At 38.2% G+C, this 18,733-nt stretch overlaps 1 long non-coding RNA gene across 1 annotated transcript in view; it reads right to left on the bottom strand.

Moving 5' to 3' along the window:
• Nucleotides 1-18,733, bottom strand: part of LOC128849041 (uncharacterized) — an 87,384-nt gene that overhangs the window by 51,689 nt on the left and 16,962 nt on the right. The window contains exons 2-3 of the long non-coding RNA XR_008447153.1: nucleotides 3,983-4,091; nucleotides 1,715-1,859 (exon numbers count right to left, since the gene is read on the bottom strand). This is a non-coding gene — a long non-coding RNA (uncharacterized LOC128849041). The remainder of the gene's footprint in view (nucleotides 1-1,714; nucleotides 1,860-3,982; nucleotides 4,092-18,733) is intronic.

The raw sequence follows: 18,733 nt of genomic DNA, 5'->3' as shown, positions 1-18,733 counted from the left end.
AGGGAATTTTAGCACCTATAGCATGCTACTAAAATATTAACATGAAATAACTTTTGATCAATGCTAGGAGAAAAAAATTATATATTAAAACACACACGTTTCTTCCTGCATAATTCAAATTACTTTACAATGCTGATTAAAATAACACAACATTATAGCTTGCTAAGCTAAACATTATATTTCTAAATCCATTTTCAATTGTTTTCCTTCAATTTAAACATTTTTGAGCAATTTTATTGCTAATCATCCCTGCTAGACTTTTTTTTGTATTAGACATTAAAATTCACACATTTTATCTAAGTTACACAGTGCTGTTAGGTTTAACTCTTTCAGTGCCACAGCCCAACTACACTAGAGCAGTCAGAGGAACGTGTGCGTTAAAAATAAATCAGCTTTTGCCAACTGATACAGAGAGGAAGGAGAGAAAAAAAATAAAAAGGTGGGGAGGGAGAGAAAGCGATGAAGGCAGAGAGGAAGAGAGAAAGTGAGAAGGAAATGAAGAAAAACTAGTAAATGACACCCAATTTTAAGGTTAAACATTATATTTTTTATGTCTCTACATGTCATTGTTTTTTTCATCTGGCAGAAAAAATCAAGCAGAAAGATGGAAGAATTTGCTTTAATTCAAGAAAGAGGGTGGAGCAAACTGAGATGACTGTGACCTGTGAAAGAGGAGCACTCATAGTTCCACAGTTCAAGCAATGAACAGCTCCCTTCCGAATTAAATAAGGTACCTAAAGAAACATTTTGTGAATAGAGGGAACATTCTGAGACAGAAATGTAAGATAAAGCTTATATGAAGGAAAGCTGCAGTAAAGTAGCTACAGACAACAAAATATCACACTTTTTGGAAACACCTGTCAAGGTTTTAATATCTCTCTGTAACTATTTTTCCCCCAAGGCATCTCTCTCTGAGTACTGCTGTCTCATTGCTTCTCGCCAGGAGGAACTCCACTCTGCTGTCTTAAATTTCAATCCCATTGTCCTTAAGCTGGACAGGTTCCCATTAGAATAAATGGGAGGCTGACCTGAGTAAAGATTTCATGATGGGGCCCATGCTGTACCATTTGCACCTAGAGAATTCTAATTCTCATAAGTCAGCAGAGCATGCACATTCAGAGACCACTAAGTGCTGGTAACTACATCAAAACATTAATTAACACAACTAGATTGCCACACAAATAAAACATTAATATGGTAATTTCTAGCCTATAACCAGCTGGAATCTTTTCCCCAGCTATATATATACTGACATTAACTGTGCAAAGCAAGTATTATAACAAATTCAAATTAATATCACCTTTTCCCAGTTTTATAATTCAGACTCAAACAATAAATTATTAAAATCCCTTGGAAATAGAGAGACAAGGTGGGTGAGGCAATATCTGTTATTGGGCCAATTTCTGTTGGTGAGAAAGACAAGCTTTCAAGCCACACGGCTACAACTTCCCTTGGGAATACTCCCTTTTGAAATGCTACTTCTGGATCCTTGTTTAAGGTGTAAAGTCCTTTCAGTTAAGTTGTTCTGTCCTGAATTCTTTAAATCCCATGGATAGTCAATGAAGATATCCTAACTTGGACCCCTGTGACTGACAAATGCTTCCAATCTCTCTCCTGTCAGCTTTCCGCCAAGCCCCTTTCTATCTTGTCTCCACAGCCCTGCCCTCCCCACCCCCCAGTAGTTGTTGTATGAAACTGTCTGCACCCTACTCACAGGCTTTTGCTGTGCTATTCCAGATAGCTATGGAAGAGGAGAAACGCTGTTTGACTCAGGTTCATGGAGATCCAGGGTGGTGGATTTCTCTGCAGGATTGATACTTATTCGTAACTTTGATTTTCATCTCAGGCTGTAGTTGCACCTATCAAAAGCCACATATATAGAAATATATATTTGACATTACTGTAGGTAACATTTTTTGGCATCACATCCAATAGAATACTAATGTCCTTCATGAACATTAGTGCATTGCACATACATAATTTGAAAGAACTATGGAAAGACAGCTAGCAAACATACGAGCAATGCCAGTTAATCAAAAGCTCACATTTTAAACTACTGTTTAACTAATTAAAACTGAATTAAATGAATATAACTTTAACTATGTCAACTGTTTATCATAAAAAGTTGTTCAATATATCATACTATATGTAGGAAGATTTTTGTAATCTTTAATTGTACGAAATAGTCAAATACTATTTAATTGCATAACTGGGTAGGATATAAAATTCACAATTACATGAATTATATTTAGTAAAATATGTTAAAACACAGTTTTTAGATGGTGGAATTTTATGGATATTATAATGGAATTGAAGCACATTTTAATTATCTAATTATTGCCATTTTCAAAGTCCAGTTACACCATAATTGAGTCCAAGGTTGAAAGAGTGATTGAATTGATTTATCTGGTCTCAGTTACCTGTAATAAGAATAATTTGGGGTGTAACCTGCCCGATAAGAATCCAAACATTAAACCATACTGAACTGAACCTTGGACTTTAAGTGGTAATCCCATCACTAATTTATTTTACATTTCTAATCCTAGGTACATAAAACAGTAAACAACGGATAACATTTTAAGAGATACAGACATGAACTGATATGACAGGACAGTCTTTTATGCTTATCATGCTTTTCCTCTGAGCAGACTTCCTTAAGGTTTTGCATAATACCATCCTCCCCACCATCCAGACCTTTAACATGGGGCCCATCTTTGACTCCTCCATCTTTTTCTCTACCCACATCCAGCCCTCAATCATCTTCTTCTTCTTCTTCCTCCACAACAGCAGCCTTTCAGTCCCATGAATAAAATTGCTTCTCTATACCCTCTTCACATCCCTCCATAATTACTGATTTTCAAAGAAGCTGAGCACCAGTTTGCCCAATTTATTGCAGTGAGTGTTGAGGGTGCTTGAATCCTCTAAAAATCAGATCAATAGTGACTGTTCCCCCACCACTAAAACGGTCTACTTCAGAAAGAGCTCTTATTTTACATCATTTCTTCCAACCACAAAGCACCCCTAGAAAGGGAAACAATTCAGGGGGATGATAGAAAAGTATAGAACTCCTGAAGTTGTTCAGGATTTTGAGGGACAGAGACAAACAACATAGACAATGTAGAAGGAGAAGTCTCATCTTTCTTTTAATGGCTTTCTTCTTATCAGCACCCATTTGCATTGTCTTATACAGCATTATCTGCTGTTCCTAATTATCAATCACAAATTTATCCAACAGTTTTAGAAGGAAGTGCACAATTGAACTGATAAAGAAAACAGAATAAGAAAGAGGAATCCCATATCCAGAAGACTAAACACAGTTCTATGCATTTCTTAAATCATTACCAATCATCTGGGCATGTGAGTCTGACAAGAAACATCTTGAGAAAACAGAGGTTGGAAGACAGAAAAACAACAGAAGAAAAGGGAATGAGAGAAAAAGCTAAAGCTTCTCTTCAGAATCCTACTTTTCATTATAAAGAGATCTAGGAAGGAGAAGAGGTCATTGTCACAAACGTCTTTCCTATATGCCCAATTCTACATGCATTTCACATATGCCCTTTTGTCACAGCCAGAAACATTTAATGGATGCCCAAGCTTACTCAGTGTTGCCAACTCCCCTTTCTCAAAGACTTAGAATAAGGCAACAGTATCGGTGCTTTGGCTTCAGTCCAAACACACTGCTGTTTGTCCCAGCTAATGAAGAGAAAACAGATTCATCCTAAGGGATATGTTTTAGAAATGTACCATCAAAAGGTTCCCAGGTGAACTGCCTTAACCAGTGCAGTTCGAGAACAAAGATGAGGAGACACACAATTTAGCTACACTATGTCCAAAGCCAAACACAATAAAGGAAGCATGCAAATATCAAAGTGAATAATGCAGAAAACCTATTTCTGAGAACTAACTAAGAGGTATTGAAAAGAAACTTAACTAGAAAAAAAGGGGAAAAAAAGAAAGATAAGCAGAAATTTCAGATACTTACAATCCATGCACTTTGGGATCTCAACAGCTGGGTCACTGAAGATCAGAGCATCCGGAAGTTCTGTCTGCAGAGGCATCCCTTTTTAAACTCCCAAGATCCCCTTCTTTTTCTAAACAGATAGAGATCGTGTCACTTGACTTGATTATGACTTCTGTTGGTTTAATTTAAAATTACTTCCTTTGGGATAGCCTTTTTTTTTTTTTAATGTCAGGTGCATTTTAAAAATAGATTCCATGGCACTTTCTCCAAATTCCATCCCCCCCTTAATGTCAAACCACTCACTTTGTTGGCAGACTACAAAGTGAGCTCTTTGATAGATTCAAGTCTGGGATAGTTAATTATTGTCCTTTAAGCACTTGAATTCAAGTGGCTTGGATGCAGCATGATGAACCATTATACCTTGGTCAGTCAAAGCTTTAACCCCACATTTAACCCCACAAAGCCCCAAATTTAACCCCCACATTTAACCCATTTAACCCCACATTTATCTCCAGTCTCACAAATATTAAAATTATAATTAAAAGTCAAAAAAAATTCTAGACAAAGGGATTCTCTTTCCATAAGACGATAATACTTCTTAAAAATACTGTATTATGATTCTCCCGTATTACTCTATTTTTGCATCAATATTTATCTCCGATGAGATTTTATATACAAGAGTATTTTAGCATCCGTATCACACAAATACCATGGGGTGGTTTAACCAAAAGAAAAGAAAAGAAAAGAAAAGAAAAACATGGGTCAGATCCACAAATATTATCATAGAACTAGTCTCATAATAAGACCTTATTAGCAGCAAAACTACATAAACTGCTAAGAATCTGGCCATGCAGATGGATAAATGAGATTTGTACATGAAAATTCTCTCATCTGTGCAGGTGCTAGAATGTTTCAACTGCAAAAGCAATTGTTTGAGAAGTCCTCAAATAGCTTTGCAGGCAAAAGGCTGTGCACACACAGTAGCAAGTCACTCTGGAAATCAGGTCCTACAATTAATATGGATCCGGATTGGTTCCCTTTACCTCCTTTCCCTAACAATGCACCTAACCAGTGTGAAAGTGTGATGGCATGGAGAAAACATTGCTTGAATTATATGAATGATCCTTTTCCACTGTGTAACCCAACTTAGTTGGAGGATACCTACTTACCTTGTGCAAAATGGCTTTCTAGGCTCCTTTAGTTTAGAGTGTAAATGTAATGTGTGTCTGATTAATTAGATTGGTGTTGGTATTTTGGACAAGTGTTGGGCCTGAAACTTATTTTAGAATTTTTTGTTCAGTTGTATTTACAGATGCAAAATGAAGTAGAGGTGGGACTCAGCGTTAGTACTGCTTTATGGTATATAGAACATCCTGTTCTTGAAAATCTTTTCTATTTCTCATGAGGTAAATTCAAGAAATTTCCTTGTTGGCAGCCTCTATCTCTTAATAACACTTCTTTTGTTGGATGCATACACACTCTTATGTCCCTTGAATGAGCCTTGATACTGGGAGAAGTTTTGAAAAAGGCCTCAGCAAAATGGCTGAATGAGATTAACAATGGGTCCTATCCCACACACCTCAAAAAGGCAAAACTCCTGTTGACTTTAGTTCGGTCATGGGGAAATGTCACAGTATAAGAGGATGAGGATGAGATACTCCTGACATGGCTCTCTGATGTAGAAACATGCTATCAGAAGATATAACCAAGGTGTAAATGGCAGGAAAACAACAGGGCCCTGTGCCTCTATATATGTTTCTCAAGGAGATGGCAGAGATGCAAGATTCTCTCCTTATGCATCCGAAGAAGTGGGCTGTAGTCCACGAAAGCTTATGCTCTAATAAATTTGTTAGTCTCTAAGGTGCCACAAGTACTCCTGTTCTTCCTTATGCCTAAGTAGTTTACCTTGTGTAAATAATCAAGGAACCACTAACTCATTTATACAAAAATCATAACAAACACAAGACAGCTACTTCAACTAAAAAGTCTTCATCTGTTGACTTTTGAGCCAAAATGGTATCATATATTTGTATATCTTTTAATAGAAGCTTTTCACTGGATGTTTATGGGGTCTCTCACCTTTGAGGTCATTCTTATGCTAATCTCACAATGCAATTTTTTAAGCCTGCTAGTAAAAGAGCATGTCCTTTAGTCTTGTCTTGCTATTTTCCCCTTGTAATCTATTACTGGCCCCCTGTGCTTGAGTATCCATGACATTGTCTGCATATCCAGGTTGACTCCTGGCTCACAAACAAAACACACAAAAATGAAGACAATACACTGCATCATAAATCAAGTAACATATTTATGCTTAAATCTAAATGTAGGGTGGCCAACATGCTTGCCAGGGTTGTCAGAAGGAGTCAAAGGGCACATAACAGGAAATCCCAGCTCCAGATTAGCTGGTGGGATAGTTTTGCCTTTTTCCTCCATAAGTAAGGTTTAGGGAAAGGTTAACTACTTCGTCTCCCTTTGCCTCTCAGTTCAACGACACCCTGAAATGTCCTGCAGGCCTCCAGGAGCCAATCAGTGTTGCCAGTTATTGTTATAGCCAATCAAGTTGGCTGTCTCTGTTCCATTCAGTTCAGTCCGGGTGAAGCTCAGAAGCCAGACCTTACATGGAAGAAATCTCTACTGAAATTTGGACAAAATCATGGCAGGCTTGCAAAATGAATGGAAGTTTTAACAACTTTTTGTTTTGCTTGTTTTCTTCCTTTTGAAATTGGAATGTGTGTGTTAATAACAGCTGCTAATATACTGTCTCTGGTCAGGCATAGGTCAGTGATAAAGGAGGCAAAATCTTGTTGAGAAACTTTTGCACACAAAGCTTCAAGTTGATGAGTATTTTTTGATGAAGTATTTGATATAGACAGTGTGAAAATCCACTTACTGCCAGAAAAGAGTAAAGATTCTGTCTGCCTACTTACAGCATGGAAAAGGGCAAATACAAGGAAAGTCATCTTCACTGATTGTGTAATGATATATTCCTTTTTAGGTGAAAATTACAAGTAAGGAAAAGGGAAAAGGCCAGCAAAAAGACCAAAGCTGTTAGCAAAGGTGGACATGTTGAAAGCACATTATAAGTGTACAATTAGCTGGAGTGCTAGCTATTGTGCTCAGAGTTTAAATGAGTTCAAGTATTAGTACCGCTAGTTACATTGGGATGTGAAATCACAAATGGGAAGACTCATGTAGATTTATGCAGCACATCTGAGCCAGTAATCTGGAAGAACTATAGCTACTGTTTGCAAGAACTTAGATCACGATCATTCTTGACTACTGCCTTGACCATTTGGTTTGACTTGCTCTAGAACTAGAGAGATACCAGTTTTAGAGATTTGTTTATAGTATGCAATATATTCTATCCTTTCTATCACATTCAATGACTTTCACTTTCACTGAAATTTTTCCTTAATAACAACAAATAGGAGGTCTAGTCAACCATAATGAATTTATACTTTGTTTAGCTATACATCACGATGAGCTAGATAATGGGCCAGATCATCAAGCTGGCATTAGTCATTATAGCTGCATTGGCTTCACTACATAACTGATCAGACCACGTAAATAACAAAGATTGGGTAAATCCAAAGTATATTTTAATCCAAAAATATGTCATTTGCAATTGGATTTGGGTTTATTGACTGGTGAGGCAGCAAAGTCTAAGTGATTAGAAAAAGATACTGTCAGTCGAGAGATATTGTTTCTATTCCCCAACTTTGCTAATAACTCATATAATTTCGACAAGTCACTTAAACATTGTGTATCAATTTCCCTGTCTTTAAAAGTAGGTTGAAACTACTTACCCACTTTGGAAAATGAATAATGCCATATACATGCAAATTAGCATTGCTAATAGCAGCCTGTTCTATTTTAAATCATACATAATGTGGCCCTGAATATGACTGAGGCCTTTGAGAGTAAACACTATACAAATAACAACATTTACCTATTTATTATTAACCTCTCTATTTCTTTTTACCCTAGGATCCTGCTTTTTTCTGATGTATTTTCAGGAGGGTCCAACTCATCAAAAAAGGAACAAAGAAAGTAAATAGTACTATGTGTTTTTGATGTGAATCACTCATATGTGGGTCAGTGTATGAAAAGCATAATTGACTCTGCTAGCGTGAGTTAAAGTCAGACAAGCATAGAACAGCATGCAAATTTTCTGATGGTATGAGACAAAACATTTCTGTTTCACCTGGTGATCAAAGTCCCTGTAATTTAGCTTGCTGTGGTGTTTTGGTTTGTTTGTTTCCCTCCCCCACCCTCTGTTCTGCAATAGGACCTCTAGCTATCATTAGTCTTGTCTACCCTAGCATATTCTATACCCATTTTCCAGTAATGGGTGCACTTGCACCCGTAGCGATAGCAATTAAAGTGTCGGTGTAGACACAGCTCAAATGTTTTCAGCACTTGTCAAGAACACCGGCTTCGAACATTCGAGCCCCATCCACACTACCACGTCAGTTGTCAGCACCGGGGCAGCTGCTTCCATTGTGCACAACAGGTTCAAAATGTGCTAAGGACAGCTGTGTTTAGCCTTTTCTTTCCTAATATAGGTGAGGTACTGGGTAGCCACCAGTATTTTAACCACTGTGTCATCTAACTTGGCTCGAAGCAAATCTAAATGATACAGTAGATAAAATGGCTGCAGCTGCAGGTATTTTGCATTGTCTAGTGCTTCCATTGTTGTTTTCTGCACGCCTGGTAGCAACAGTAGAGGGGAAAAGGCTCCTCTGTGATAAGGCAATAGTCAAAGTCCAAGTGTAGGGAGGGTATAGGACCTGATAGCTTTGAAGCGGCTGGATGGCTCCAAGATCTGACCAGCACTTGATAGGCATGGAGCTCAGCTGGGCTGAAGAGGTGATCCAGGTTCAGACCCATAACAATGCCTATTTCAGGCTCTGACCCACAGAAAAGTAAGAGGGGGAAAAGAACCTTTATAAGCTGGGCCAAATAATAACAAAGTTAGTATTGCTGGCAACTCGGAACAATGGCATGAGATCGAGCTTCACTTTCATCACAGACATTCAACTATATTATAATGTCACTTAAGGGACGTGACTTTGAATGGCAACATTGTCTCCTATTAGAAACACACATTTTGTAAGTCAAGAAGTCGTGTCTAATATTTGAGCTTCTTTATTCCCAGCCACTTAAATGTCTGCGTCTTCGTTACTCCTCCTCAAATATTTCCCTGATTATTTTTTATCAATGTTGTCCCTGATTTCCATGGTAGGTTAGAGAGCTGAGAGGAATGTCTGTGAGGGATTGCAACCATTTCTAGTGGAACTGAAGGCTGGGGTGTGAAATAGCAGTATGTCAAAGCATGCTACAGAACTCGTAGAGTGCAGCAGCCAGGTTCACACAGATAGTGCTTGGCTCCACTGGATTCTGAGGCAGCACTGTTAATGAAGCTCTGGCAAGGGTGCAGTGGGAGCCTTTAAAGTGCAGACACATTGGGACTCAGTGCCAGGTCTTCCCTAACTCAGGTCTCACCTTCACTTTTATTGCCAGCCTCCCTTACATAGCCCCCTTCCTCAACCACTGCCATCTCCTCTCCAGCCAGGATTACACCAATCCTTGCCTCCCCCTGTATCCTCACTCTCTCCCTGACCCCCTCGCACATAACCACTTCACTATACTAAGAGGAGGGAAAATGTGAAAGACCCAATGTGTCTTCAAATATCAGTTTTATCTAAAGGACTATGAAATGCATTAATCATCATTGGATAGTGATTGCATGGTGTCTCTACAGGACAGAGCTAAGGTTGTTTAGGCCCTCAATGTGTACTTCTCTACTTGAACAAGTTTGGATTTCTTTCACGTTTAATCAGATCTCTGAATGTCCTGGGTTTGGGGATAATTACAGGATCCTTGTAATGATTTTTACCTCACAATACTGATAAGTATTCACCACTTCAACTCCATTTGAACTTTTTTTTTCTCTGGGAATATACTGAGCTGCTTGTGTTGCAGAACTAAAATCTATTAGAACATATTTCAGTGCAACTTTAACTTTTAATTTCTTTGCTTTAAAAATTTACAATAGTCTATTAAGATTTTTTTTTACATTTTAAAATGTTAAGCATTTATTCACAAACACCAGCTTAACATTCCTGAACGTCATGTGGTCCAGCATTTAGAACGTTTTAAAATATTTTGAGAATCAAGATATTTCCCCTTGGAAGTGGACAGCAGAATGTAGACCCCATATAAAAAGTTGAACACAAGCCTGAACTTCACCACCTCACACAGTGCAATTTTTCTTTGATTCAAGAAGCTCTTTTCTGACTCAGGGTTTGTCTACACTACAATTAAAAATCCACAGCTGGCTAGTGCCAGCTGACTCATGCTCGCAGGGCTCAGGCTAAGAAGCTGTTGAACTGAGGTATAGACATTCAGGCTGGAGCCCACAATCTAGGACCCTGTGAGGTAGGAGGCTCCCAGAGCTCAGGCTGTCGCCCAACCCCGAACATCTACACCATTAAACAGCCCCACAGCCTGAGTCCCATAAGCCCAGTTCAGCTGGGCCATGGGCGTCTATACTGTCTAATTGCAGTACGCATACCTTCAGAGTCTGACAAACAAGTGCCTTGGATACTATACTCACTAGGCAAACCTTTCCAACTTACTACCATTTGCCTCAGACTCCAAATGAAAAGCAAAAGCCTGACAGCTGCTTAGAATGCCACTGAGTCACACTATGGAATTCATATTACTGCAAACAGGAGCTATGCCCATGCTGCTGAAAGGGAACCAGAAAGGTCAGTGTAATCATAATCTTCCCCTGACCAGGATTTTCTGCTTCATGTCAGTGTTGGAGATGGTAGGTAGAGGGGCTAGGGAACACACTGGGGTGTGTGACCAGTTGGCAATCAGCAGGGGCAGAAATGTTTGGTTCCAAAAGTGGAAAGGTGAAGGAAAAACACAGTTTTCCATGGCTACAGAAATGATAACCCCAGGTCCGCCAAATCAATATTAGAATCTCCAACTGCCAAGATATGGAAGTGTCTAGAGAGCCTTCATGCACAGAAACCAGCCTTACATTGTGATTATCAGCTCTTAGATCTAAGTTCAGCTGTGCATATGTGATTAAGTTCCTTTAGAAGTAAAAAGCTGAGAATTGTATCTCAAATCCCCTTAACAATGTTTTGGCTCTTGCTTCAAATTTCTCCCATTCAGGTATATGCACCAGTGGCAACATTTAGTTTTTTCAGTGATTCTGGCTCTCTCTCAGGCTGCTATAACAGGTGCCCTGCAGAGAGGTGCTGCATAAGGTTCTCTACACAGCTATGCCAACACTTTGCAATCATGATCTACAACACACTGTTATTCCTGTGTGCGGCCTCCCCTCAACTGAGATTGCCAACATTGTGAATCATGCCACAGTGTATTGATCTGGACAAACGTCCACTATTGACTAAGTCGACACAACTGAACATTCTTCCCTGATAACACAAGCCCAATCTGAGAAGCTTGTACTGAGCATTTAACCCACTAAGCAAATTTTCTCATAATTTTTCTTTCCAATTCAGTCTCACATTGTGTATCCTGACTTCCATGTAAAAGATTTGTGGCAATTGCATGATGTATGAGGTGCCATTTGTAAAATATTATTTAGTGTAAAACATGGTGTTTTTTCCATTGATTTACAAGTTGGATTTATAAATCTGCACTTCTCACAGTTTGAGTTATATGTCTTGCCTCTGATTTATAAAACTTGCCAGTAAATCTTCAGCAGAAAATTTCGATTCAGAAATCATTATTTTAAACATTAGATTTAGCTAAAACATTTAACTGCTTTATAGGTCCCAAAATCGATTTACATACCACAATCTGGATTTACAAATTCTATAACAGATTTACAAATCAAGCTGAGAAATTCCAAAATAAAATGCTTTGATTTACAAATCCTCACTTTGCACTTAGGATACAACTGACTGATTTATAACATTGAAGCTATACAATAATGATCTAGTTTATGAAATCCTACTTTTACTTTAACTCGAAGTTCTGATTTATAAATGCTGATTTGCAATATAGCCCAGAACAAATTGTTTGGTGCATTGCTACTTGCAAACAGCACCTAGATACAAGAAAAGGGAAATATTTTGGGGGGTGCCTTGGTGAACAGTTACTCACTATGTTCAGGAGCTGAGAAAACAGAGAAGAAAGTTTCAAAGAGCAAGAAACACTCTCTTCATTCATTTGTTTTTAAAAATAAGCCTAAGGCTTCTAAATAAATCATTTAACTTCCCTGCCAAATTCATTCCTTGGGCTAAAAAATATTTCAGGCAAGTGGATTGATAGCCTACAATCATTTTAGGAGTTTACATGAAATGGCACAAGGCTCCTCACTTATCCAATGAAGAAATTTGTTCTTCCCTAGTGTACCTAACCTATTCCTGCTTTTAGGTTCTGCTAGGATGTCATTTATTTGCTCATTGCAGCCCATGTATTTTCAAGTGTTTGGAGCCTAGCAGGGAAATAAAGAATGGTACAAGTAAAAGAGACTTGAATGCCCAGATCTTTAAAATATCCAAAAAGATGTTAAATGGTCAGTAAATTGTTTCAATATTTCAAAGGCTTGAACAACACTTCAAAGATTCAGAATGGATATTGGGTTCACTCAGTATTTTCAGATGTTATAAGTATAAAATGTGGCTGGCAAGGAGATGCTAGGAACTCTCACTACTTGGGTTTAAATAGTCCATTTTTAGTGACAGCCAAATTTCTGGACCTGTTTTGGTAATTCACACAGAGAGAAGAAACGTCTAATATAAACGGTAATTCAAGATTTAGGGTAAATGTTTGGAAGTAACTTAAAAAAACTCCACACAACTTTTGTCCATCTCTGGGCCCCAATGCCAGAATTCAGCTACAGAAGCTGAAGTCTCCTTTAGCAGCTCACTCCATAAATCTTCAAGAAATATGAACTGTTTTGAGTGTCCCATTGACCAGACAGGGATTTTCTTTACCCAGATAACTTGCTTTGGGAAAAGATTGGCTCTGTAACTGTACTGGAGTGATACCATAGCAATGGGTCTGTTAGAGCACAGTAGTAGAAGACACAATTCTTGGATTATATTCCAAAACTCTAACACTCATACACAGGCTGTTGTGACATGTCTAAAGCAACACAGTGATTCAATTACCCCTCTGTACAATGGATGTACTAACATCTACCTACTGCATGGTCACATTGTGAGCTTTCATTAATGAAGGTTTCGGGCGGGGGGAAGTGAGGTTCTTACCCATGAAAGCTTATGCTCCCAATACTTCTGTTAGTCTTAAAGGTGCCACAGGACCCTCTGTTGCTTTTTACAGATTCAGACTAACACGGCTACCCCTTTGATACTTGACAAAATGCTGATATTTATCTTTCTCTCTCTCTCACTCTCTCTCTCACACACACACACACACACACACCCTTCAAGAAAATATCCAGGACACCTGCCATATTCCTTGGGAAAACATAAACAAGATATGTATGAAAAAAAGTGTCAGTCTTCGATATCTTACAGATTTCTTGTTGCCGTTAAAGTAATTCATGAAAACTATGTATACGTTGTATCCCCCTATTGATTAGTATTTTGCTTATAAGTGTACTAATGTAATACTCAAAATCTCAGTTTCCCCATTTGTAAAACTGGGATAATGATACTTTCCTCCTTTGTAAAACACTCAGAAGTCTATGGATGAAAAATACTATATATATATATATATATAGTTTACTCTCTCTCTATATATATAAGAGTAAGAGATTGATTAAATTGTCAAATACACACCTTCCTGAAACAACTGGTTTGGTTTTACTGTCAGATTATTTTAGTAGAAAAAACAGTTACGGTGTAGGTAAGTTACTAGCACACAAGTAACAAATACATTTAGGGCTTGAGCCAAAGCCTATATTAAATTTTGCCACACAATTGTGCGTATAGTGGTCCAACAACTTGGGCCCTATATGTACACCAGAACAAGAGACAGGTGACACAGGTAGAACTATGTAATACTGTATTATGCTAAATATGTTTTTAAATATATCGTTTGGAGAACAGAGAATGTAGTATGTGCTGATTAGAATAGGAGACAGTATATGATTCATGACAGCGTGTTAATTTGACTGTTACTGGACTACCAGTGCATTAGGCCTGTTTGCCAAGTTGTGCTACGCAGGAGGTACCCTGGTCACCCTGCAGCAGTTGGTTGTGTCATTTTAGCCAGTGTAGGTTATCTCAAGTCTCTCTTTAACTATGAATGGGGATACTGCCTTCCAATGTGCCATTAAGATGCAGTCTGTTTTATTAGGGTTACCACTGTTTGTGGAATAAAATGGGAAGATCCAGCACATCTGTAAGAGGTAAAGCTGGCTTTTTGCCAAAACATTAAGTGAACAGAGCATACACAACTATGTGTAGTTCAAAGAGCATCTGTTAGCTCTCAGAGAGACTCTCCCCCCTGACACAAAGCAGCCAGCCAGGCACACTCACCATTTGCCCTATAAAAATGTCCCCTTCCCACTTACAAACTCATCCCAGATGGGAAAAGATTAGGTCACATTGGTTATTAAAGCACTTGCTAGTAGCCAATGGCTAATCTGTCAGACTACCCCATTGCCTCCCAGGCATGTCATTTAATCTCTTTTAGCCACATTTTCACATTCCTTCCTGGGGTAGCTCCAGTGACATCAGTGCAGCTACATTAATGATGAGTTTAGGCCTCTCTTTCAGATTCCTCAGCTGTAAAAAGCTACTTAATTATTTGTAGGATCTAACCTTGGACTGACTTGCTGTGTGACATAGGAATGTCAGTCGATCTCTCTGTGTGCTTCTGTTTTCTTTCTGTGAAATGGGGCTGATGATCATCCTTATCTACCTACCCACCTGGATCACTGAGGGTTAGGAAGCCTTATTAGTTTGTCTATGTATAATCCTTTGAAAATGTAAATGTGTTCTTTCTCTTTCTTTGGGACACTATGGCACAACTTACTAGAACTCAACATCACAAAATGTTTTACTGATCTTCAGCATAAATTTTCCTTTAATTAATACGTCTTCCCAACCTTGGTGTTTATTTTACCCTTTCAATACTTGAGGATAGTATTAGCTATTGTTTTGACAAGGTTATAGTGGTCACCATTAAAAAGTCAATATTTAAGTGACACTTACCACACCATGGTGACTGAGATACTGTAGTACTTCTACACTTGGAATCAGTAATAACTGTGATCTCTCCACTACCACTGAGAGGTGACTTTTGGACACCACTGTCCACATCAGAACTGAATCTCCTCTCACTTACTCTGGTTTAAATAGGAATAACTCTACTGAAATCATAGGACCAAGTTCAATCCTGATGTACCACCATTGACTTTGGTGCTGCATTTGGCCCAGTGAAATGACACCAGCATAAAACTAGCGTAAGCAGGAAGATAATTAATTCCATATCTAGTGCCTTTAAATTTCCCTCAACACTTCTGGTGATTGACAAGAAAATGTGTGTGTCTAGTTAGCAAAATAAAGAAGAAACCAAATTGTTTCACTAACAATATTTACTAGAAAGATGAAAGGGACAGAACTAGCTGTGCTGTCACAACTCCAGTATTATGTAGCTTCTAGTATCTTATGACCAATTTGATCTGCAATGAACTGTTTACCAGAGATTTAGAGTCAAATTTTCCACCTGGCCTCTTCTTACATGCAATTTTGTGCACGACATGCACACATACTTCGCAAATGCAAACATCTGCCTGCGTACCCTAAAAGCTCAACACTTCGAGCTTATGCACACATGTTTGCACCTGTAAACTGTGGGTGTATGTACGTGCATGAATAATTTTGTGCATGCATAAGAATAGGCCAGGGTCCGTAAATCAGACATTTAAACTGTGGCAAACAGCCCCTGTGTAGAGCCAACCAAAAATATTGTCTCACTCTCATTTTCCTGACAGTTTCATGTCAGGCTTACTTTTGATCAATCAAATATTAGCTGTGCTGTAGAATTATTGCAAGCATGGGAAGTGAAAATGATCAGCAGAGATTTAAATACCTGTCTCGTGAAATTGTTGTGCCTCAAAATTTGCAAGAATCTTGCTAGTAGGGAGGTTGTTTTTTCACCCAAACCTTATACTCACAGTCTCTTCTCTGAGGAGGATATGAGACCAGCCATTCCAATAAGAGTTTGAGTGCATGGGATATAAATTGCTTGGGTGTATTTTTATTTATTTACTTCGTAAAATGTGCTCTATATTTACTCCTGGAAAGTGCATCTTACCATCTTAGTAGTTCCACCTCATAATCCCTTATTTAACCCTTTTCCAGTCTTTTAGATATAAATGATCACCTGCCTTCTTAAATTCACTTCAGGACACTAGTTAGAGTAATATTTATGCCTACTGTGTAGTTCAGATGTATACTCTGACAGTCATTTTCACCTTTTTATGAAGTCTACAGCTGCAGTTTGTTTGCAATGCATTTGTGTGCAGTGCCAAATTCTACTCTACTATAAGAATTTTCAGTGGGAGTTGTGCCTTCTTATAGTGTGATTGAATTGGCTCTCCCAATTCAAAGCTATGTTTTTATCTATGTTTGGTTACTCTGATGTATTTTCCTGACAGGTGCCCTTTTACTGTAATTACAAGAGCAAATTTCTCAAAACCTACTTTGGCCATTTTTCATGTTCTGAGTGCAGAACTCAGGATGGACACTCACCGAAAAATAAAATAGTACATAGCAAAGAATAGCATAAAGGCAGTTTTCCTCTAATAGGTGTTGTGTCAATATTTCAATATATTTTAATGTACCCTGAAGTTCAACAACGGCACCCCTTCAGAAAAAGATAAGTAAGACTTTGAGAGTTATTGAATTATGTGGTTTATCTCAATACATCACAAAAGTATTTTAGCACAAAGGTTTCCATAACTGAGATGCTAACAGTTCCAAACCTTCTAAAAAAAAAATCACATGTGTCTATGTAATGTAGTGGGTGGGGATTAAAACACTGCAGTAATATTAGCAATTTATATCTTAGTATCATAAAAGTTAGAGGTGTAAGAAGCCTGTTAGGACACCTAGCCCTTTCCTCTGTCAATGCAGGGTTGTTTCCTATAGTGCATTATTCTGGGGTTATCTCCAGTCAGTATTTAAATATCGTAAGTGATGGGGTTTGAACTACTTTCCTTGACAGACTATTCTCCAACCCAATAGAGCTCACCCTTGGGAGGTTTTTCCCCCTGATACTCAGCATAATTTTTCTATTTTCCCCCCCAAAAGTATCACATTACTTGTACTTTTCCTCTTTGGGGCAATCCAAAGTAATTTCTCCTTTATTCTTGGGGCCCAATTCTTGGGTCTGCTAAAGCTATTTGCATCTCTTGGGTAGCACGAAGCAGCCTTGAAATCTGTTTAAGCAACCAGTGGAAGAATCCTCAGGTAGTGCAGAGTCATTTTCTCAGTATCTATATCGTTTCCCCTCTGGCATAAAGGGTACGACCATTCGCAGTACCTCTATGTTTGTAGTCCAGAACTGCTTTGGTGCCTTTGGTTATTTTACTGCCATATTCCACAGCAGAGTTTTGGTAAATTTGCTCTTCACTCTCAGCCTTGTGTTACTACTTTCCAGGTTTCTCCCTCCCATAGAGCATTGGTGTCTGAGTTTATTTTCCCCCAGTATATTACCTGGCATTTGTCCACGCTGGCATTCTTCTTAATTATTTCCTTGGTATGTTTCTAATCTCTCTGTTCCCTTCCTATTATTTCTCTCAGTCCTCAGTGGTACCAATTTGGTATCATTGGTGAATTTCATTAAGTGGATGTTTACTCCCCTCTTCCAGATCATTAACGAAGCAGTTAAATAAGCCTGGACTTAACATGTTCCTTACTAGGAACCTCCCCTAAGCTCAATGTGTTGCCTTTTATTGTTACCCTTTGTACAATCTGTTAGCTGAGGGTTCAATACACATGGCAGTGATTCTACTTAAGCTGATTTGAATTAATTTTTCAGATAAGATTTTGTGAGAGACAACTTCAAATGTTGCACCAAAATCCAGATATATTATATCTAACGCATCTCCTTCATCGATTAATTTTTAAAAAGCAATCAAGATTTTCTGGCAAGGTGTATCCTTTATAAACCCATCCTGCTTGTGATAAGAGGAATGTAGGAGTTAAAGCTGCCTCAACAACTGTTGTTAGGGGTTTTTTTGGTTTGTTTGTTTCTTTTATGAAAGCCATGCTGCTTTGTTTATCTACAGTAGGTGCATTTCTTTACTTTTGCATTTGCAACTAGACACTATTAAAAAAATGATTTTGCATGATTATGTTTGAAACTAAGAATCTCCCACACTGCAATCAAGGGTAATGGCAACAACTCGCAGGTGTACATATATCATATGAACAAGTGAAACATTGATTATGAGGGCTGCAATGACGGTCCTGTATCCATAGCATAATCTTCTCAAGAGATATTTAATCAGGTGATTATTTACATCTTAAAGACCATGAAAGGAGAAAATGTTAACAACTGAACTATGCAGGGGAACGATAAGGAAGATGGTACATAAAAGTGCTCACCAACAGAGTGATGAAATAAATGTTTACTTTAAATATATATCCTTACACCACTTGGGGAGATCTAGGCCCAGGCAGTCAGCTGGTGTAAATCAGCAGAGATCCACTGAAATCAATGGAGCTACTCTGATTTACATTGGCTGAGAACTTGGACCCCTAATTTTTTTCTTAAATTTTTCTACAGTTTCAAATAAGC

Source organism: Malaclemys terrapin, chromosome 14, assembly GCF_027887155.1.
Source record: "Malaclemys terrapin pileata isolate rMalTer1 chromosome 14, rMalTer1.hap1, whole genome shotgun sequence".
Classification (NCBI taxonomy): domain Eukaryota; kingdom Metazoa; phylum Chordata; order Testudines; family Emydidae; genus Malaclemys; species Malaclemys terrapin.
Note: the sequence above shows the minus strand (reverse complement) of the source record. Positions and strands in the feature narration are given on the sequence as shown.